Raw genomic sequence first — 23,932 nt, forward strand, 5'->3', positions numbered from 1 at the left:
TGATAATGAGATGAAATCAATATAATATCACTAGTACTGCAGCCGGACAGGTACTATATATATTTATTATGTAATGACTGATGACGGACCTGCTGGACACTGTCAGGTCAGCAGCACCGCAGACTGCTACAGTAAGCTACTATAGTAGTATGTATAAAGAAGAATGAAAAAAAAAAACCACGGGTAGGTGGTATACAATATTATATATATATATATATATTATATACAATTATATATATATATATATTAAACTGGTGGTGATTGATTATTAAACTGGTGGTCAGGTCACGTTGCAACTTGCAACTAGTACTCCGAGTCCTAAGCAGACAATCACAAAATATATTATTATACTGGTGGTCAGTGTGGTCACAACAATGGCAGTGTGGCACTGACTCTGGCAGCAAAAGTGTGCACTGTACGTTATATGTACTCCTGAGTCCTGCTCTCAGACTCTAACTGCTCCCCACTGTCAGTGTCTCCCCCACAAGTCAGATAATTAATACAATACACAGTCACACTATCTAATCTATATCACTTCAGCAAGTAGTATAGTAGTATAGTAGTACTCCTCCTAATAGTAATAATGCTCCCCAAAATACTGTGTCTCTCTCGTCTCTACTGTGTCTCTCTCTTCTCTAAACGGAGAGGACGCCAGCCACGTCCTCTCCCTATGACTCTCAATGCACGTGTGAAAATGGCGGCGACGCGCGGCTCCTTATATAGAATCCGAGTCTCGCGAGAATCCGACAGCGGGATGATGACGATCGGGCGCGCTCGGGTTAACCGAGCAAGGCGGGAAGATCCAAGTCGCTCGGACCCGTGAAGAAAAAACTGAAGTTCGGGCGGGTTCGGATTCAGAGGAACCGAACCCGCTCATCACTACTTTTTACTGAGCATGAAGTAAAATTAAAGGAATAGAGGAGGAAGACAGCGGAAAACATCGAAAGAAACCTTTGATGTGAAAGTACACTGCATCTTGAAGTAAGCATACATGTGAGCATCGTATATATCTAGAGATATACTCGTGGGTGCTTGATTGTTTTGGATACCACATTCGTATGGGTGAAAGAAACCTTGATGAGATTTATACAATTGTTTTAGAAGTAAGCGCATGTAAGCAGTACGTTTATGCGAATCACTGAGGTGGACCTTACGAGTAGAACTGCACATCCCAAGTACTGAATAGTTGAAGGAACCTGGGTGTACATTTTACCCCTCGAATACCCACAGAGATTGTTACTGAACATTTGTGTATATATTGTGTTTTTTTTCATACACCATCTTTGGACGACGGATTTACATATGAACTCGCTTGTATGAAAAGGAACGGACTTTAGCCCACATGGGTAATTTCTTTGGACCTTTCATCATTTGCGCCACCTAGGGATTATTCTAATATACCCTTTTTCTAGCATTATTCAGTGTGTTAGGTGACACACTAGGATAGACCTTGGGTTGGCGGCATTTGTGCGCAGGGACATATCCTAACCCCTTTTTTTTATTATTCCAACCTGTTTGTGGTACCGAAACCGGACGGTTCGGTATGACCGATATTAAACTTCAAGTCATTGAAACCCTACTTGAGGGAATTCAAATTCAAGATGGAGTCTCTGAGAGCGGTGATCTCGGGTCTGGAGGAGGGGGAATTCCTGGTGTCCTTGGATATCAAGGATGCGTACCTTCACATCGTGATCTGGCCACCTCACCAGGCTTATCTCAGATTTGCGCTGCTGGACTCTCACTATCAGTTCCAGTCGCTGCCGTTTAGCCTCTCCACGGCACCAAGAGTGTTCACCAAGGTAATGGCGGAGATGATACTACTCCTCCACAAGCAGGGTGTGAACATAATTCCTTATCTGGACGATCTGCTGATAAAAGCGTCTTCCAGGGAGAAGCAGTTGTAGAGCATTGCTCTCTCAACTCAACTGCTCCAGGGTCATGGCTGGATCCTGAACCTTCCAAAGTCGCATCTGAAGCCGACAAGGAGATTGTCCTTCCTGGGGATGATCCTCGACACAGAAGTACAGAGGGTGTTTCTGCCGGAGGAGAAAGCGTTGGTTATACAAACAATGGTCCGGGATGTCCTGAAGCCAGCCCGGGTATCGGTTCATCAGTGCATTCGCCTTCTCGGGAAGATGGTTGCCTCCTACGAGGCTCTACAGTACAGAAGATTTCATGCATGGTCTTTCCAACTGGATCTTCCGGGCAAATGGTCGGGATCTCATCTTCACTTGTCTGCAAACCTCTCACCTACTAGAGGGCCGCAGTTTCGGGATTCAGAATTTGATCCTCCTAACCATGGATGCAAGTCTCAGAGGTTGGCGGGCAGTCACCCAAGGGGAAAACTTCCAAGGAAGGTGGTCAAATCTGGAATCCATCCTTCCGATAAACATTGTGGAACTAAGAGCCGTGTACAACGGTCTTCTACAAGTGGCACATCTTGTGAAAGATCAGGCCATTCAGGTTCAGTTGGACAATGTCACGACAATGGCCTACATAAACAGACAAGGCGGAACGAAGAGCAGAGCTCCAATGTCAGAGGTAACAAGAATCATCCTCTGGGTGGAAAAGCACGTGGTGGCGCTGTAAGCAATCTTCATTCTGGGAGTGGACAACTGGGAAGCAGACTTCCTCAACAGACACGATCTTCATCTGGGAGAGTGGGGCCTCCACCCAGAGGTGTTCGCAGAGGTGACAAGTCTTTGGGCTGTGCTTCAAATAGACATGATGGCCTCCCGCCCCAACAAGAAGCTTCTGAGGTATTGTTCCAGGTCGAGGGATCCACAGGCAGTGGCGGTGGACGCCCTGGTGACTCCGTGGGTGTTCAAGTCAGTGTATGTGTTCCCTCCACTTCCACTCATCCCAAGGATTCTCAAAATAATCAAAAGAACAAGAGTTCAGACAATCCTCATTGCTCCGGACTAGCCAAGAAGGGCTTGGTACACGGATCTTCTGGAGTTACTGCTGGAAGATCCGAGGCCTCTTCCTCTTCGAGAGGACCTTCTACAACAGGGGCCGTTCATTTATCAAGACTTACCACAGCTACATTTGACGGCATGGAGGTTGAACGCCAGATCTTAGCTTGGAAGGGCATTCCAAGCAGAGTTATTCCTACCCTGATCCAGGCTAGGAAAGGAGTAACGTCAATGCATTACCATCAGATTTGGAAAAAGTATGTGTCTTGGAGTGAATCCAAGAAGTTTCCTACGGTGGAGTTTCAACTTGGACGGTTTCTCCTCTTCCTGCAAGTAGGAGAGGATGTGGGCCTGCGCATGGGCTCCAAAAAAGTCCAGATTTTGGCCTTGTCCATTTTCTTCCAGAAACAATTGGCTGTCCTCCCTGAGGTTCAGACTTTCTTGAAAGGGGTTCTGCACATCCAGCCTCCCTTTGTGCTTCCTACGGCACCTTGGGATCTTAATGTGGTGTTGCAGTTCCTGCAGTCGGATTGGTTCGAACCTTTACAGGAGGTTGATTTCAATTTCCTTACTTGGAAGGCGGTCACACTGTTGGCATTAGCATCTGCTAGACGTGTGTTGGAATTGGGGGCATTGTCCTGCAAGAGCCCCTACTTGACTTTCCATGAAGATAGAGCTGAGATCAGGACGCGTCAGCAATTTCTTCCAAAGATTGTGTCGGCTTTTCATATCAACCAACCTATTGTGGTGCCAGTGGCTACTGACTCCTCAATTACTTCAAAATCCTTGGATGTTGTAAGGGCTTTGAAGATTTATTTGAAGAGACTGTCTCGTCACAGAAAGTCGGACACACTGTTTGTCCTTTATGATCCCAACAAGGTTGGGTTGCCAGCTTCTAAGCAGACGATTTTTTGCTGGATCAGGTGTACTATCCAGCATGCTTATTCTATGGCAGGCTTGCCGTGTCGAAAATCTGTTAATGTCCACTCTACTCGTAAAGTGGGTTCTTCCTGGGCGGCTGCCGGGGGTGTCTCAGTTTTACAACTTTGCCGAGCAGCAACTTAGTGAGAGTCGAACACGTTTGCTAAGTTCTACAAGTTTGTTACTTTGGCCTCTGAGGACCTAAAGTTTGGTCAATCGGTTCTGCAGGAGCCTCCGCGCTCTCCCTCCCGTACTGGGAGCTTTGGTACATCCCCATGGTACTAATGTGGACCCCAGCATCCTCCAGGACATAAGAGAAAATAGGATTTTAATTACCTACTGGTAAATCCTTTTCTCGTAGTCCGTAGAGGATGCTGGGCGCCCGCCCAGCGCTTCATTTTCCTGCAGTTGTTACTTGGTTCGGTACTGCCTTGTTACTTGGTTAAATACTGCATTGTTACTTAGTTAAGTACTGTTGTTCAGCCGTTGCTGACTTGTTTCAAGCTGGTTGGCTTGGACTTCTGTTGTTATGTGTGAGCTGGTATGAATCTCACCACTATCTGTGTATATCCTTCTCTCGAAGTATGTCTGTCTCCTTGGGCACAGTTTCTAGACTGAGTCTGGTAGGAGGGGCATAGAGGGAGGAGACAGCCCACACTATTAAACTCTTAAAGTGCCCATGGCTCCTAAGTGACCCGTCTATACCCCACGGTGCTAATGTGGACCCCAGCATCCTCTACGGTCTGCGAGATAAGGATTTACCGGTAGGTAATTAAAATCCTATTTTCTGTTTTGTCCTTCTTCATCTTCTTATATGACAGGAGATCTGTTCTTGTCATTTGTTTTACCTCTTGGTAGGATTGTTTGATTAGTTGTTTATCATATTCATTTCTTGTAATGCTAAATCTTGTCCTTGCAGTCTTCGTACAATTTTTTCTCAGTCTGACTAATTGTCCTCTGGGTACTGCCTTTAACCAATTTGGGTGGTGCCAACTTGTTGATAAAATAAAGCTGTTCACATCTACTGTTTTTCTGAACGTGTTCGTATGGATCTTTTTTTCTTCTATAAAAATCTTGAGGTCAAGGAATTCAACTTCTTTTTGGCTGTGTTTTACAGTGAATATCAGATTATTGTTATTCTTGTTTGGTGTTTTGATAAAATCTAGCAGGGTTTGTTCTTCTCCACGCCATATGCAGAAGACGTTGTATTGTAGTTTAAGTATTCCTGTTTCTAGGCCATAATGTAGGTGGGTATTAAGTTGTTTTTTGAACGTGTCTGTCGGATCTTGTCTGAGTAGTTTATAGGTTGTTTTATTATTTAGAATCTGATTTGCTTCCTCCATGTAATCCATCTTGTTGAGGATCACTATCCCCCTTCCCTTGTCTGCCGGCTTTATTATAATGGAATTGTTTTCTTGTAATTTTTTAGTTCTATGGATTCTTTTTCAGTCATGTTTTAAATCTTGTTTTTATTTGTGGTTATCTTCTCTATGTTTTTTTCTACCATTTGTGTGAATGTGTCTATCTGTGATCCTTTGTGATGGCTTGGGAAAAATTCTGAAGGAGGTTTTAATTCTGTATGTTTGAAGATAGATGCTTCTTGGTTGTTTCTTATTTCAGCTGGTTTCATGATTGCGTAGTACTTCTTTAATGTCAGTTTGCGTGTGAATTTGTGTAGATCCACATAGGTGTTAAATTTGTTCATAGGTGCAAACTTTAGGCCTTTGTCCAAGAGCGTTAGGCGATCATCTGTTAGGGTCTTCTTACTTATATTGAAGATACCTGTTCCTGGGGATGGTCCTGGTTCTTTATTTTTGGTCTTTTGTCCGCCTCTGGTACCTCTTCTGGTTCTTCCAACTTTCACTTGCCTGTTTTGTTCAAGCTTCTTTCTGGTGGTAGTGTTCTCGGTGGACTCCAATCTAAAAAATGTTGGGTAACACATGATGTTTGGGTGCTGTCTGTTTTTCCAGAAGTTGTTAGGTCAATAGATTTTTCTTTTTCTTTGTGTTCCGTATTACTCGTAATGGCAATTTTTGCCCAACCGCTTTCTAGTGACAATCTTGCAATATTTTCATAATGTAGATATTCTTCTAATTCATACACAGAAAATTATGAATTTGTCTCTGCACTGCAGGTTGATAGTTCTAAAAATGTTGTTATGTCTTGGTCTTTCATTGATTTTATCTCTTCTTTTCCACGTAATTTTCATCGTATATTGTTGGTAGGTCAGGTTCATTTTTCCGCAGATTGGGCTTTTTCTGTTCTTACATGGATGGTGAGTGTGTCTTTTATTCAGTGTGTGTTATCTCTCTTTGTGTTCTTTCTTCTTGTGTTTCTGCTGTCCTTTCTTGTTTAGCCCAAATTTGTCTAGTAGTATTTTTTATTTTTTATTGTCAATTAGTTGTGTTTCTCCTTTTAATAGACAGGTTCCTGTCAGTTATGAATTCTTGGTCCTGCTTGTATGGCTCTAATTGTAGGTCTAGTTTTGTGATTTCTTTGTCTAGAATTGTAAATTAATCTGAATGGTTATTTATTAAAAAATTAATTAGACTTTGAGAACAATCTGACAAAATTTTGTTCCACTGGTTCATAAATGGGATGTTCTCCCGATTGTGTGTTGGTACCTCCTTGATCTTTAATCCCTTTAGTATTATGTTGTTCTGTGTATACCATTTTAATGTGTGTGTATTCCACCAAAGTTTGTTTTCTTTATTTATCAATTTCTCCAATTGGAGAAAACCATCATAAAATGCAATCTTGTTGTTTTGTATTGTATCTTTTAATGTGTCAGACTTGGTTTTGTCTGTGTCCCCGGAGGGGGCGCTAGTGGGTCAGTGGAGGTGGATGGGAGAAAACGAGGAGGCTGGATTATGTTTCTGCGCATGAGCGCAATGATATTTATTAAACAGATGGTTCACCAAACGGCAGCAGAAAATAACAGTAGGAAATGCAAATGTCAATTGTACAGCGTGGCAGCTGAAAGTCTATGGTAACAGAATGAATGGTGACTGATGAAATAATAACCGGTAGTGATGATAACAGATGAGTGATAATTTGGCAGAGAATATTCTGGTATGGGAACCAGAGCAGATTAAAACATGGAACCAGCAGAGATGGTGTTGTATAGCAAACCTGGTAGCAGAGGCAGGAGTCTGACTCACAGTGCAGGTGATGAGGCACTGGCAGCAAGCAAGCTGTATCACAGGTGGAGAGATGGAACACACCTGGAGTCAGTCTCTACTGCTAGGCTGAAGCACACAGAGATGGTGATGAGTGTGAAGCCTGTAGATGGAAGCAGGTATTGCTGGGGCTTGAAGTTCCACGGAGCTGTGAAAAGTAACCAGGAGTACAAAGTCTCAGGTAGAAAGCCAGGAACACGGAACAGCAGGTAGGTATCCAGGTACACGGAGGAAACAGGAACCAGATCCTTACACATGGGTCGCAGGAGTGACACAAAGTTCAGGATGCCTGCAGACTGATCCTGCAGCTTCATATATACCCCTTGTTAAACAGTCATTGGTGGAGTGAGGAAAAGTGGGTGCGGCCAAGCACCGGATTGGCCGCCGTATGCTGACTGCTGGAGGCTGTCATGGCGGCGCCCATGCCGCGGCCTAGCGGGAACGCGGCGTGCTACACGCCCGCTATCACAGGAGCGCTCCCAGGCCCAGGATGGCGTCTGATGGCAGAGACGCGGATGACAGATGAACGCAGGGACCCAGGACGGAGTCCGCAGCGGCGGACAGATGTCAGCTTGGTGAGTCGATTCCTGACAGTACCCCCCCCTTTAAGGGTGGGCACCGAACACCCACGTGGCTTGGAAGGATGAGTGTTATGGAAGACACGGACCAACCTTGGAGCATGGACATCCAACGAATTCACCCAACTTCTCTCCTCTGGGCCATAACCGGACCAATCGACAAGGTATTGAAGACGTCCATACCGGCAACGGGAATCCAGAATCTTGCCAATCTCGAACTCCACGCCCCGCTGAGTTCGAACTTTGGGGCCAACTGGAAGAGCTCTTTGGAAATGATTCAGGACTAAAGGTCTGAGGAGAGAAACATGAAAAGCATTAGGTATTCGCAGAGAAGGTGGTAACTTCAGCTTGTAGGCCACAGGGTTGATGACTCTTTCGACAGGGAAGGGGCCAATGAAACGTGGTGCAAATTTCATAGACGGGACCCTAAGACGGAGGTTCCGGGTAGACAGCCAAACCTTGTCCCCAGGTTTCAGGCTAGGAACTGCGCGTCTTTTGCGATCAGCAAAGTATTTATACCGGCTGGAGGCCTTTTTGAGAGAAATGTGAATCTTCCTCCAGATTGAAGAAAACTGACTCAGGGCAGTAGTGGCAGCAGGAACATCCATGTGAGGGAGTTCTTGGAAGTCTGGAACACGAGGATGTTGCCCATATACTGCAAAGAATGGAGTTGTCTCAGTAGCAGTGTGGTAGCGGAAGTTGTGGGCAAACTCGGCCCATGGGAGCAGATCAAACCAGTCATCCGGAGAAGATGAAACATACAATCTTAAAAATGTCTCTAGTTCTTGATTTACCCTCTCTGTCTGCCCATTCGTCTGAGGGTGGTAAGATGACGAGAACTTCAGTTTAACCTGCATGGCAGAACAGAGAGCCCTCCAAAACCTCGCTACAAACTGTACACCTCGGTCGGATATTATTTCTGAGGGTAGACCATGTAAGCGGAAAATCTCCCGTAGGAAGATTTGGGCGAGTTTTGGGGCAGAAGGGAGACCCTGGAGAGGAACAAAATGGGCCATCTTGGTAAATCTATCCACTACAACCCAGATGGTATTGTATCCTTGAGAAGGAGGAAGGTCGGAGATAAAGTCCATGGACAGGTGTGACCAAGGGCGACTAGGAATAGACAATGGTTGTAACTGACCTGCTGGAGACTGACGAGGAGTCTTGTGCTGCACACACTTAGGACAGGATGCTACGAAATCCTTGATGTCAGCTTTCATCTTTGGCCACCAGTATGTCTCAGAGAGGAACTTGAAGGTTTTCAGGACACCGGGATGACCAGTGAACTTGGATTGATGGGCCCAAGACAGCAACTTGGGACGGAGTTCTGGGGAAACAAAAGTCTTACCAGGAGGAGGAGCTGGGGAGACTTGAGATGCAGCAAATACCACTGGACTCAGGATGGAATGTGGAACTGAGTCAGGCGTTTCCTCTTCGGATTCCATAGATCGGGATAAGGCGTCAGCTTTAACATTCTGCGAACCTGGGCGGAAATGAAGCTTAAAGTTAAAACGTGAGAAAAACATAGCCCACCTGGACTGGCGAGGATTAAGGCACTGGGCTGCCTTTAAATATAGCAGATTTTTATGATCCGTGTAGATGTTGAACGGATGTTTGGCCCCTTCCAGGAGATACCTCCATTCCTCGAGGGCCAGCTTAATCGCCAGTAGTTCTTGATCTCCAATGGAGTAATTAGCTTCTGCAGGGAGGAATTTACGAGAATAAAATCCACAGGGGTGGATTTTCCCATCGGTTCCCTTCTGGGAGAGAACAGCTCCAACTCCAACTGTAGAGGCATCCACCTCCAACTCGAACGGTCTGTTTACATCTGGCTGGGACAGAACTGGAGCAGACATAAAGGCCAGCTTGATCTTCTGGAAGGCCGCTAAAGCCTCTTCTGACCAGTTGGAATGGTCTGCCCCTTTCCGAGTTAAGTTGGTAATAGGAGCGATGATAGTGGAGAATCCCCGAATAAATTTCCTATAGTAGTTGGCAAATCCCAGGAACCGCTGAATAGACTTGAGAGAATTTGGAATGGACCAATTGGCAATGGCTTCCAACTTTGTCGGGTCCATCTGGAGATCCGATCCGGAAATTATATAACCCAGGAAGGGTATAGAGGAAACTTCAAAGGTACACTTGGATAGTTTACCGTAGAGCCGGTTCTCACGAAGACGTCGGAGGACTTCACGGACTTGTAGACGATGAGAGGGAAGATCTTGGGAGAAGATGAGGATATCATCCAGATAAACAACGAGGTATTTATACAGAACGTCACGGAAGATTTCGTTCACAAAGTGTTGGAACACTGCTGGGGCATTACTCAACCCGAATGGCATTACCAGGTACTCGTAATGACCATCTCGAGTGTTAAAAGCTGTCTTCCATTCGTCACCACTCCGGATTCTGATGAGGTTGTAGGCACCGCGGAGATCTAGCTTGGTGAAGATGCGGGCTCCTTTAACTCTGTCAAATAATTCGGTAATGAGTGGTAATGGATAACTATTTTTAATGGTAATGTCATTGAGACCCCGGTAGTCAATGCATGGACGCAGTCCTCCATCCTTCTTTTTAACAAAGAAGAAGCCTGCACCAGCGGGTGATGATGAAGGACGGATGAATCCCTTCTGTAAATTTTCCCGGATGTAGTCGCTCATCGCTTCAGTTTCAGGAACAGATAACGGGTAGGTACGCCCCCTAGGTGGCTTCTTGCCAGGAAGGAGATCGATGGGACAATCCCATTCTCTATGGGGCGGCAGGACATCCGCGGCCTTTTCACTGAAGACATCAGAGAAATCTTGATAAGCCGCAGGAAGACTTGACTGGGTTTTTACTTCAGTAGACTTGATTGGACAAACTTGGGCTAAACAGGACTGATGGCAATGTGAACCCCATGAAGTAAGTTGTAACGTTGACCAGTCAAACTGTGGATTGTGTAGCTGGAGCCAGGGCATGCCCAAAACGATCTCCTGTGTGGCTTGAGGAATGACTAAGAACTTTATTAATTCTGAGTGTAGGAACCCAACTCCCAAAACCACTGGTGCAGTTTGGTGAGAAATATTCCCCTTGGAGATTCGGCTACCATCCACGGCGGTAATGTAGACTGGGTAAGAAAGTTCACATACAGGCAAGCAAAATTTATTTACCGCAGCTTGGGTGATGAAATTTCCTGCGGCTCCACAGTCCACTAATGCTGATGCTGACTGAAGCCCAACTGAAGTCTCTAAAGTCACAGGAAGGATAAGGTCTTGATTAGAAGGAGCTTGTCTAGAAGATCCCAACTTGACTCCTCCTTTACAAGTCAGGATCTGGCGTTTCCCGAACGCACTGTGCAGGAATTAATCTGGTGACCTGCAGCCGCACAATAAAGACAAAGTCTCTCACGAAGTCTTCTTGACCGCTCCTCAGGAGTTAGGCGGGACCTATTTATTTGCATAGGCTCATCAGAAGGTGGAGACTGGAACTGTACGGAAGGTATCATCCTTGATCTGCGTGGCTCACTCCGAGCACGTTCATTGTTGCGTTCGCGGATGCGAGAGTCCAACTTGATGCACAGGGAAATTAAATCAGACAATTGTACAGGAAGATCGCGGGTTGCCAGTTCGTCCTTGATCCGATCAGAGAGTCCATGCCAGAAAGCTGCTACCAGGGCTTGATTGTTCCACTGAATCTCTGCGGCCAACGTCTGGAACTGGATGACATATTGTCCCATACTACGGGTACCTTGACGAAGTTGGATTAGGTCTGCAGAAGCTGATGTTGCACGACCAGGCTCGTCAAAGATCCGTCTGAAGGTTGACACGAATTCTGTATAGTTGTTAATCAGAGGGTCGGCACGTTCCCACAGAGGAGACACCCAACTCAAAGCAGATCCAGAAAGTAGAGAGATGATGTAGGCAACCTTGGATCTTGACGTGGGGAAATTATGTGACAACAATTCAAACTGGATTTCACATTGGTTGAGAAACCCGCGACATAACTTTGGGCTGCCATCATACTTGCTTGGCACGGGCAGGTGCAGACGTGACACTGGAGCTGATGCAGCCGGCATAGAGGAACTCACAGTACTGGCAGGTGCTGGAGTAACAGGAACTGTAGAAGTGTGTACACTAGGCAGGGATTGCTGTAGTGTATCTATCCGGGAGGACATCCCTTGCAGGAACTGGAACATCTGCTGCTGCGCAGCCTCTTGACCATCCAGACGGGAGACCAGATTTTGCAAGGCCTCTGACCCCACACTCCGTCCACCATCCGAGTCCATCGATCCTGAACTTACTGTCAGACTTGGTTTTGTCTGTGTCCCCGGAGGGGGCGCTAGTGGGTCAGTGGAGGTGGATGGGAGAAAACGAGGAGGCTGGATTATGTTTCTGCGCATGAGCGCAATGATATTTATTAAACAGATGGTTCACCAAACGGCAGCAGAAAATAACAGTAGGAAATGCAAATGTCAATTGTACAGCGTGGCAGCTGAAAGTCTATGGTAACAGAATGAATGGTGACTGATGAAATAATAACCGGTAGTGATGATAACAGATGAGTGATAATTTGGCAGAGAATATTCTGGTATGGGAACCAGAGCAGATTAAAACATGGAACCAGCAGAGATGGTGTTGTATAGCAAACCTGGTAGCAGAGGCAGGAGTCTGACTCACAGTGCAGGTGATGAGGCACTGGCAGCAAGCAAGCTGTATCACAGGTGGAGAGATGGAACACACCTGGAGTCAGTCTCTACTGCTAGGCTGAAGCACACAGAGATGGTGATGAGTGTGAAGCCTGTAGATGGAAGCAGGTATTGCTGGGGCTTGAAGTTCCACGGAGCTGTGAAAAGTAACCAGGAGTACAAAGTCTCAGGTAGAAAGCCAGGAACACGGAACAGCAGGTAGGTATCCAGGTACACGGAGGAAACAGGAACCAGATCCTTACACATGGGTCGCAGGAGTGACACAAAGTTCAGGATGCCTGCAGACTGATCCTGCAGCTTCATATATACCCCTTGTTAAACAGTCATTGGTGGAGTGAGGAAAAGTGGGTGCGGCCAAGCACCGGATTGGCCGCCGTATGCTGACTGCTGGAGGCTGTCATGGCGGCGCCCATGCCGCGGCCTAGCGGGAACGCGGCGTGCTACACGCCCGCTATCACAGGAGCGCTCCCAGGCCCAGGATGGCGTCTGATGGCAGAGACGCGGATGACAGATGAACGCAGGGACCCAGGACGGAGTCCGCAGCGGCGGACAGATGTCAGCTTGGTGAGTCGATTCCTGACATAATGCTAGTGTTGAAAAAGCTGCATGGGCTCTGTTAACCCTATCCTTTCTTATGTCTAGGAGTCCCACGTAGTGGCTCTTGCTGCAGGTGTATTAGTTAAGGAATATACCGTTAATGATATGATACACCTGTGCACTGTGCCTTTGTTAGCTAATCTGGCTAGCTGCTGCACACAATAGGTAACCAACCTATACATAGGCAGAACTATATAATATAGAGTGTGCTGCACTCAGCCTAATGTTGATGGTTGTGGTGCTTCTTATGCTAATAACCTTCTGTCAAATGATAAGGATTCAAACTAATGATAAATAGCTTTTACTTAAATGGAAAATGTTGCTTTAACAATTTGTATGAGTTATTAAATAACCATGCTGAGTGTTCATACACAAAAATGATGCTATTATCGATAGCTGGAAGGGGTAAATGCAGAGCAAGAAAAAGGAGGGGATTGTGGAAGAAGGAAAAGGAAAACATGAGAAAAGGGAAGGAAGAATTGAGGGTGTTGACTAAATTCAACTGATGAATATCGATGAGGCAATATAGATGCGTTAATTATAAATGTCTCTGTATAGAAGTGATCTAAAACCATCAATAATAAACACAGTTCCAGAAGTGCTGGGACGCTCACTCTATGAACGAGCACAACAACACCCGGGACAAAGGTACAGAGCTCGGCCAGACACCAATACCATAAGATATATCCAGTGAGTGAGCAGGACGCCGACACTCACCAACCATACAAAACAGATACTGCAATATTCATTCATTTATTTCATATCACTAATTGGAGCCACAAAGCAATAATACCAGCAGAAACTTACTGTCCTTATCCAGCAATTCCAGGACTGTGTTTATTATTGATGGTTTTAGATTACATCTATATAGAGACATTTATGATTAATGCATTTATATTGCCTCATTGATATTCATCAATTGAAGTTAGTAAACACCCTCAATTCTTCCTTCCCTTTTCTCGTGTTTTCCTTCTTCCACAATCCCCTCCTTTTTCTTAAAGAGCATTAAGGAGCCTTGTGCCGTTAGGCTTGTGTCCATTAATTCAAAGGACATTATTCAAAGGATAATTACAGTTTTAAACTTAATTTCAACGTTACACCGAAGGTAAACAGAAGGACAACAATCAACCCACAATCCGGACCACTGAAGGACAGTTAAACCGAAGGTAAACAGAAGGAAAACAATCAACCCACAATCCGGACCACTGAAGGACAGTTAAACCGAAGGTAAACAGAAGGAAAACAATCAACCCACAATCCGGACCACTGAAGGACAGTTAAACCGAAGGTAAACAGAAGGAAAACAATCAACCCACAATCCGGACCACTGAAGGACAGTTAAACCGAAGGTAAACAGAAGGAAAACAATCAACCCACAATCCGGACCACTGAAGGACAGCTTTCAAACAAATGTGAGTCCAATTCCTCTACACCTCAAACTACTGCAGTCTGAGTAACCCAGACACTTATAACTTAATGTAGAAAAAGCAATTGAAGAATCTAAAGACTGGCGCTGAAATAAGCTGCCTCAGGTTACATACCCCCCTCAGATGTCACCACACATCACAAATAAACAACAAGATACAACAATTATTGGCGGGGTACCGCCCAGGGCACTAGTATGACTCAATTAAGCACCGGGCAATAGTAATTGTAATGCATGGTACATTTATCTAGTAGAGATGCGACATGCTGTTTGAAATCATATTTTCACATTAATGGAGAATAGAGTCATTGTAATATTTATTTATATATTTGCATTTGTAAAAAATTGTATTACACTATTGTATGTTTTTTATGTTTTTTACGGATTGAATCTCTTGCACAAGTATCACGTGTCAAGTAGACTGAAGGCTGGATCCAAGGAAAACTTATAACTTAAATCTGTGTTAGGAACGCTTAAAGACCTTTCTACTTCATCCACAGCTACTCAAATTTATGTCTATAGCTTACCAAAAACATCTGAGTTCTCACCTGTACCAATGTTATCTATCTTTTTAAACTATGAATAGACATCCCCAATCTGTTCACTACAGTTCTCTCTTATACAAACTCATGTATGTTTTTTGATGTAATGATTTGCTTGTAATTGGCATTGCATGTGTGGGGAAGTTGCTCAGTGAAACATAGGCCCTCATTCAGAGTTGTTCGCTCGGTAAAAATCTTCGCATCGCAGCGATTTTCCGCTTAATGCGCATGCGCAATGTTCGCACTGCGACTGCGCCAAGTAAATTTGCTATGCACTTAGTAATTTTACTCACGGCTTTTTCATCGTTCTGGCGATCGTAATGTGATTGACAGGAAATGGGTGTTACTGGGCGGAAATAGGCCGTTTTATGGGCGTGTGGTAAAAAACGCTACCGTTTCCGGAAAAAACGCAGGAGTGGCCGGAGAAACGGAGGAGTGTCTGGGCGAACGCTGGGTGTGTTTGTGACGTCAAACCAGGAACGACAAGCACTGAAATGATCGCAGATGCCGAGTAAGTCTGGAGCTACTCAGAAACTGCTACGAGGTGTGTAATCGCAATATTGCGAATACATCGTTCGCAATTTTAAGATGCTAAGATTCACTCCCAGTAGGCGGCGGCTTAGCATGAGCAAATCTGCTAAAATCCGCTTGCGAGCGAACAACTCGGAATGACCTCCCAAGTTTATTATTGCATGCTGTCTGGTGTTTACCTTCTTTGATCATTTGGCCATTTGTGGTCAGGTGTACTATATCTTAACATTTAGTGAGGTGTAGTCGTGGTGTAAAGGACAGAGTGTGATTCCTGATTAGTAAAAAAAACAAATACCAAACACTGAGCAACATCACCAAACAGGTAATTTCAACTTTAAACTTGTCATTTATTTTGTACTGTCTGGACATGGCTACTAATAACAGATGCACAGACATAATTCTTAATGCTATGTGTGCAAATGCTAGGAGCTTAGGAGTCAAAATTCCAGAGCTAATTGCAATAATGACAAGGGATAACCTGGATATTGTGGCAATTACAGAGTCATGGTGCAATGAGAATCATGACTGAGACATAGCTATATCAGGATACAATTTATTTGGGAAGAATAGAATGGGAAGAATCAGAGGAGGGGTAGCAATGTATGTGAAAAAAAGCATAAATGCTACTTTAATATAAAATATTGAACACAAAACTGAGGCCCTTTGGGTCACCACAGAAACCAGGGAGAAGGACATTATTTGCTTTGGGGTGATCTATAGACCACCAGGCCAGGAGCAGGATTTGGACAGGAACCTATTGTCGGACATCACTAAAATGGCTTTAAAGGAAGAAGTCATAATCATGGGAGACTTTAATTTACCTGATGTAAATTGCAAGTTCAGCTACAAGTGGCAAATTTCTAAATTTCTTACAGGGAGCATCTCTCAAGCAATTGGTGAGGGATCCCACTCGCAAAGACGCAATAATAGATTTAATTCTTACAAATGGTAAAAGGATATCAGACATATATGTGGGTGAGCACCTGGAATTCAGTGATCATTAAGCAGTATGGTTTAGTATAAAGACAGGATCCAACTCCTGTCACACAAAAACAAAGGTGTTGTATTTTAGAAATGCTGACTTTGCAAAAATGGGGAGCTGTTTAAGTGAGTCATTGGCGGACTGGAGGAACATGGAAGGAGTGCAGGAGAAGTGGGAAAAACTGAAAAGTGCAATACTAAGGGCAACAGACCTTTGTATCAAAAGGGTAAGGAAAAGCACCAGGAAAAGGAAGATATGTGGTTCACAAAAGAAGTGTCAACTAGTGTGAAAGCAAAAAAGATGGCTTTTAGGAAATACAGACTCAAAATAATAACGACAAAGAGGTGTATCTTGACAGACGGAAGGATGTTAATAAAGTGATCAGACGTGCAAAGGCAGAAGCTGAGGAGAAAATGGCCCAGTCAGTAGATAAAGGGGGCAAAATGACAAAATCAAATGGAGGAATTATAAGACTTAAGACAGAGAGTGAGCATTTGGTGGAGGGAAACAAGGCAATAGCAGATCACCTAAATAATTATTTTTGCTCAGTATTTACTACAGAAGGAGAAGAGAAGGGGCCACAGTTAAGTTGCAAGGACATTCAAAAAATAAAGTAGATGAAAGTACATTTACAGGGGAGAAGGTCCTAACAGAACTTTCTAAACTAAAAGTGGATAAATCAATGGGGCCAGATGGAATACACCCAAGGATACTAAAAGAGCTAAAAGATGAGCTGGTGACACCTTTAACAGAATTATTTAACCAGTCACTTAATACAGGTGCCATTCCAGAGGACTGGAAAAGAGTAAATGTAGTTCCACTGCACAAAAGTGGAAGCGAGGAAGAAGCAAGTAACTACAGATCAGTAAGCCTTACATCAGTAGTAGGGAAAGTAATGGAAAAAATAAGAATTTACTTACCGATAATTCTATTTCTCGTAGTCCGTAGTGGATGCTGGGGACTCCATCAGGACCATGGGGTTTAGCGGCTCCGCAGGAGACAGGGCACAATAATAAAAGCTTTAGGATCAGGTGGTGTGCACTGGCTCCTCCCCCTATGACCCTCCTCCAAGCCTCAGTTAGGATACTGTGCCCGGACGAGCGTGCATAATAAGGAAGGATATTGAATCCCGGGTAAGACTCATACCAGCCACACCAATCACACCGTACAACCTGTGATCTGAACCCAGTTAACAGTATGATAACAACGAAGGAGCCTCTGAAAAGATGGCTCACAACAAGAATAACCCGATTTTTGTAACAATAACTATGTACAAGTATTGCAGACAATCCGCACTTGGGATGGGCGCCCAGCATCCACTACGGACTACGAGAAATAGAATTATCGGTAAGTAAATTCTTATTTTCTCTAACGTCCTAAGTGGATGCTGGGGACTCCGTCAGGACCATGGGGATTATACCAAAGCTCCCAAACGGGCGGGAGAGTGCGGATGACTCTGCAGCACCGAATGAGAGAACTCCAGGTCCTCCTCAGTCAGGGTGTGCCCCTGACCAAGTAGCAGCTCGGCAAAGTTGTAAAGCCGAGACCCCTCGGGCAGCCGCCCAAGATGAGCCCACTTCCTTGTGGAATGGGCTTTTACTGATTTTGGCTGTGGCAAGCCTGCCACAGAATGTGCAAGCTGAATTGTACTACAAATCCAGCGAGCAATCGTCTGCTTAGAAGCAGGAACACCCATCTTGTTGGGTGCATACAGGCTAAACAGCGAGTCAGATTTTCTGACTCCAGTCGTCCTGGAAACATATATTTTCAGGGCCCTGACAACGTCAAGTAACTTGGAGTCCTCCAAGTCCCTAGTAGCCGCAGGTACCACAATAGGTTGGTTCATGTGAAAAACAGAAAACACCTTAAGGAGAAATTGAGGACGAGTCCTCAATTCTGCCCTGTCAGAATGAAAAATTAAGTAAGGGCTTTTATATGATAAAGCCGTCCATTCTGACACACGCCTGGCTGAAGCCAGGGCTAATAGAATCTTCACCTTCCATGTGAAATATTTTAATTCCACAGTGGTGAGTGGATCAAACCAATGTGACTTTAGGAAACTCAAAACAACATTGAGATCCCAAGGTGCCACTGGGGGCACAAAAGGAGGCTGTATATGCAGTACCCCTTTTACAAACGTCTGAACTTCAGGCACTGAAGCCAGTTCTTTCTGGAAGAAATTCGACAGGGTCGAAATTTGAACCTTAATGGACCCTAATTTTAGGCCCATAGACAGTCCTGTTTTCAGGAAATGTAGGAAACGACCCAGTTGGAATTCCTCTGTAGGGACCTTCTTGGCCTCACACCACGCAACATATTTTCGCCAAATGCGGTGAAAATGTTTTGCGGTTACATCCTTCCTGGCTTCGACCAGGGTAGGGATGACTTCATCTGGAATGCCCTTTCAGGATCCGGCGTTCAACTGCCATGCCGTCAAACGCAGCCGCGGTAAGTCTTGGAACAGACAAGGCCCCTGCTGGAGCAGGTCCTCTCTTAAAGGTAGAGGCCACGGTTCTTCCGTGAGCATCTCTTGAAGTTCCGGGTACCAAGTCCTTCTTGACCCATCCGGAACCACGAGTATCGTTCTTACTCATCTCCTTCTTATGATTCTCAGTACTTTTGGTATGAGATGCATAGGAGGGAACACATACCCTGACTGGTACACCCACAGTGTTACCAGAGCGTCCACCGCTATTGCCTGAGGGTCCCTTGACCTGGCGCAATATCTGTCTAGTTTTTTGTTCAGGCGGGACGCCATCATGTCCACCTTTGGTTTTTCCCAACGGTTTACAATCATGTGGAAGACTTCCCGCTGAAGTCCCCACTCTCCCGGGTGGAGGTTATGCCTGCTGAGGAAGTCTGCTTCCCAGTTTTCCACTCCCGGAATTAACACTGCTGAGAGTGTTATCACATGATTTTTCGCCCAGCGAAGAATCCTTGCAGTTTCTGCCATTTCCCTCCTGCTTCATGTGCCGCCCTGTCTGTTTACGTGGGCGACTGCCGTGATGTTGTCCCACTGGATCAATACCGGCTGACCTTGAAGCAGAGGTCTTGCTAAGCTTAGAGCCTTGTAAATTGCCCTTAGCTCCAGTATATTTATGTGGAGAGAAGTCTCCAGACTTGATCACACTCCCTGGAAATTTTTTCCTTGTGTGACTGCTCCCCAGCCACTCAGGCTGGCATCCGTGGTCACCAGGACCCAGTCCTGAATGTCGAATCTGCGGCCCTTTCATAGATGAGCACTCTGCAGCCACCGCAGAAGAAAACACCCTTGTCCTTGGAGACAGGGTTATCCGCTGATGCATCTTAAGATGCGATCCGGACCATTTTCCCAGCAGATTCCACTGAAAGGTTCTTGCGTGAAATCTACCGAATGGGATCGCTTTGTAAGAAACCACCATTTTTCACAGGACCCTTGTGCAATGATGCACTGATACTTTTCCTGGTTTTAGGAGGTTCCTGACTAGCTCGGATAACTCCCTGGCCTTCTTCTCCGGGAGAAAACATCCTTTTCTGGACTGTGTCCAGAATCATTCCTAGGAACATTAGACGTGTCGTCGGAAAAAGCTGCGATTTTGGAATATTTAGAATCCACTCGTGCTGTCGTAGAACTACTTGAGATAGTGCTACTCCGACCGCCAACTGTTCTCTGGACCTTGCCCTTATCAGGAAAGCGTCCATATTTCTTTTAGGAAGAATCATCATTTCGGCCATTACCATGGTAAAGACCCGGGGTGCCGTGGACAATCCAAACGGCAGCGTCTGAACTGATAGTGACAGTTCTGTACCACGAACCTGAGATACCCTTGGTGAGAAGGGCAAAATTTGGACATGTAGGTAAGCGTCCCTGATATCCAGTGACACCATATCGTCCTGGTTCGCTATCACTGCTCTGAGTGACTCCATCTTGATTTGAACCCTTGTATGTAATTGTTCAAATCTTTTAGATCTCACCGAGCCGTTTGGCTTCAGTACCACAATATAGTGTGGAATAATACCCCTTCCCTTGTTGTAGGAGGGGTACTTTGATTATCACCTGCTGGGAATACAGCCTGTGAATTTTTTCCCAATACTGCCTCCCTGTCGGAGGGAGACGTTGGTAAAGCAGACTTCAGGAACTTGTGAGGGGAAGACGTCTCGAATTTCCAATGTACACCTGGGATACTACGTGTAGGATCCAGGAGTCCACTTGCGAGTGAGCCCACTGCGTGCTGAAACTCTTGAGATGACCCCCCACCGCACCTGAGTCCGCTTGTATGGCCCCAGCGTCATGCTGCGGACTTGGCAGAAGCTGTGGAGGACTTCTGTTCCTGGGAATGGGCTGCCTGCTGCAGTCTTCTTCCCTTTCCTCTAACCCTGGGCAGATATGACTGGCCTTTTGCCCGCCTGCCTTTATGGGTACGAAAGGACTGAGACTGAAAAGACTGTGTCCTTTTCTGCTGAGATGTGACTTGGGGTAACAAAAGTGGATTTTCCAGCTGTTGCCATGGCCACCAGGTCCGATGGACCGCCCCTTTATACGGCAATACTTCCATGTGCCGTCTGGAATCTGCATCACCTGACCACTGTCGTGTCTATAAACATCGTCTGGCAGATATGGACATCACATCTACTCTTGATGCCAGAATGCAAATATCCCTCTGCGCATCTCGCATATATAGAAATGCATCCTTAAAATGCTCTATAGTCAATAAAATATTGTTCCTGTCAAGGGTATCAATATTTTCAGTCAGGAAATCCGACCAAGCCCCCCCAGCGCTGCACATCCAGGCTGAGGCGATTGCTGGTCGTAGTATAACACCAGTATGTGTGTATATACTTTTTTGGATATTTTTCAGCTTCCTATCAGCTGGCTCCTTGAGGGCGGCCGTATCTGGAGACGGTAACGCCACTTGTTTTTATAAGCGTGTGAGCGCCTTATCCACCCTAAGGTGTGTTTCCCAACTCGCCCTCACTTCTGGCGGGAAAGGGTATACCTCCAATAATTTTCTATCGGAGGAAACCCACGTATCATCACACACTTTAATTTATTTGATTCAGGAAAAACTACAAGTAGATTATTCCCACCCTACATAATACCCTTATTTGTGGTACTTGTAGTATCAGAAATATGTAACACCTCCTTCATTGCCCTTAACATGTAACGTGTGGCCCTAAAGGAAAATACGTTTGTTTCTTCACCGTCGACACTGAAGTCAGTGTCCGTGTCTGTGTCTGTGTCGACCAACTGAGGTAAATGGGCGTTTTTACAAGCCCCTGACGGTGTCTGAGACGCCTGGACAGGTACTAATTTGTTTGCCGGCCGTCTCATGTCGTCAACCGACCTTGCATCGTGTTGACATTATCACGTAATTCCTAAATAAGCCATCCATTCCGGTGTCGACTCCCTAGAGAGTGACATCACCAATACAGGCAATTTGCTCCGCCTCCTCACCAACATCGTCCTCCTACATGTCGACACACACGTACCGACACACAGCACACACACAGGGAATGCTCTGATAGAGGACAGGACCCCACTAGCCCTTTGGGGAGACAGAGGGAGAGTTTGCCAGCACACACCAAAAACGCTATAGTTATACAGGGACAACCCCTTATACAAGTGTTTTCCCTTATAGCATTTTCACATATGTAATCATATCGCCAAATAAGTGCCCCCCCTCTCTGTTTTTAACCCTGTTTCTGTAGTGCAGTGCAGGGGAGAGCCTGGGAGCCTTCCTCACAGCAGAGCTGAGCAGGAAAATGGCGCCGTGTGCTGAGGAGAATAGGCCCCGCCCCCTAAAACGGCGGGCTCTTCTCCCGGAGTTTGTGAGATCTGGCAGGGGTTAAATACATCCATATAGCCTCAAGGGCTATATGTGATGTATTTTAGCCATAAAAAAGGTATAATACATTGCTGCCCAGGGCGCCCCCCCCAGCGCCCTGCACCCTCAGTGACCGCTGGTATGAAGTGTGCTGACAACAATGGCGCACAGCTGCAGTGCTGTGCGCTACCTTATGAAGACTGAAAGTCTTCTGCCGCCTGTTTCTGGACCTCTGGACCTCTTCAACTTCGGCATCTGCAAGGGGGGGCGGCGGCACGGCTCCGGGACGAACCCCAGGGTGAGACCTGTGTTCCGACTCCCTCTGGAGCTAATGGTGTCCAGTAGCCTAAGAAGCAAATCCATCCTGCACGCAGGTGAGTTTACTTCTCTCCCCTAAGTCCCTCGTAGCAGTGAGCCTGTTGCCAGCAGGACTCACTGAAAATAAAAAACCTAACTTAAACTTTTATTCTAAGCAGCTCAGGAGAGCCACCTAGATTGCACCCTTCTCGGCCGGGCACAAAAATCTAACTGAGGCTTGGAGGAGGGTCATAGGGGGAGGAGCCAGTGCACACCACCTGATCCTAAAGCTTTTATTATTGTGCCCTGTCTCCTGCGGAGCCGCTAAACCCCATGGTCCTGACGGAGTCCCCAGCATCCACTTAGGACGTTAGAGAAACTATTAAAAGAGTTGTGGAATATCTTAAATCAAACAACTTACAGGATCCAAAGCAGCATGGATTTACTGGTGGGAGAGCATGCCAAACAAATCTTATTGACTTTTTTGACTCTGTGACGAAAATAATAGATCAAGGGGGAGCTGTAGATGTAGCATATCTAGACTTTAGTAAGGCATTTGACACTGTCCCACATCGCAGACTGCTAAATAAAAACTTGAACGCATAGGGGTGGATTATAAAACAGTTAAATGGATAAGAACCTGGTTGCAGGATAGGAAACAGACAGTTGTAGTAAATGGAGTGTAGTCTATGGAGGGAAATGTTATCAGTGGAGTACCCCAGGGATCTGTACTTGGACCAGTTCTCTTTAATATCTTTGTTGGTGACATTGCAAATGGTATTGAAGGTATGTCTTTATGCAGATGATACAAAGATATGCAACAGGGTAGACACACTGGGAGGGGTAAAACAAATGATTGATACCTAGGTAAGCTTGAGAAATGGGCAAAACATGGCAACTACAGTTTAATGCTAAAAAATGCAAAATTATGTACTTGGGTCTCAAAAACCCAAAGGCTAAATATAGTATCAAGGGTACTATAATGGAAACTACTGTGGAGGAAAGGGATTTAGGAGTCACTATTTCAAGTGACTTAAAGGCAGGAAAGCAATGAGAAAGGCAAGTCAGATGCTTGGTTGCATAGGGAGAGGAATCAGTAGCAAGAAAAAAGAAGTAATAATTCCACTGCATAGGTCATTGGTATGGCTCCATCTGGAATACTGTGTCCAGTTTGGGAGACCATATCTCCAGAAGGATATAAATACATTAGAGAGTGTACAAAGAAGGGCAACTAAAACGGTGCATGGCCTACATCACAAATCTTACCTGGAGAGGCTAAAAGATCTTAACATGAATAGTTTGGATGAGAGAAGGGAAAGGAGGAACATGATAGAAACTTTCAAATATACCAAGGGTCTTAAAGTTCAGGAGGGAAACATTCTTCAAAGGAAGAGAAGTATTAGAACTCGAGGACATACAGATGGGTCCACGGTTATCTTTGCTAGTTTGCTTCGCCTAGGCACAACATGGTTTATTAAC

General features: G+C 45.3%; 1 protein-coding gene across 2 annotated transcripts in view; it reads right to left on the minus strand.

The window, feature by feature from the left end:
* MEI1 (meiotic double-stranded break formation protein 1) overlaps positions 1 to 23,932 on the minus strand; it is a 1,382,157-nt gene that overhangs the window by 121,463 nt on the left and 1,236,762 nt on the right. The window lies entirely within an intron of this gene.

This window comes from Pseudophryne corroboree, chromosome 9 (assembly GCF_028390025.1).
Source record: "Pseudophryne corroboree isolate aPseCor3 chromosome 9, aPseCor3.hap2, whole genome shotgun sequence".
Taxonomy (NCBI): domain Eukaryota; kingdom Metazoa; phylum Chordata; class Amphibia; order Anura; family Myobatrachidae; genus Pseudophryne; species Pseudophryne corroboree.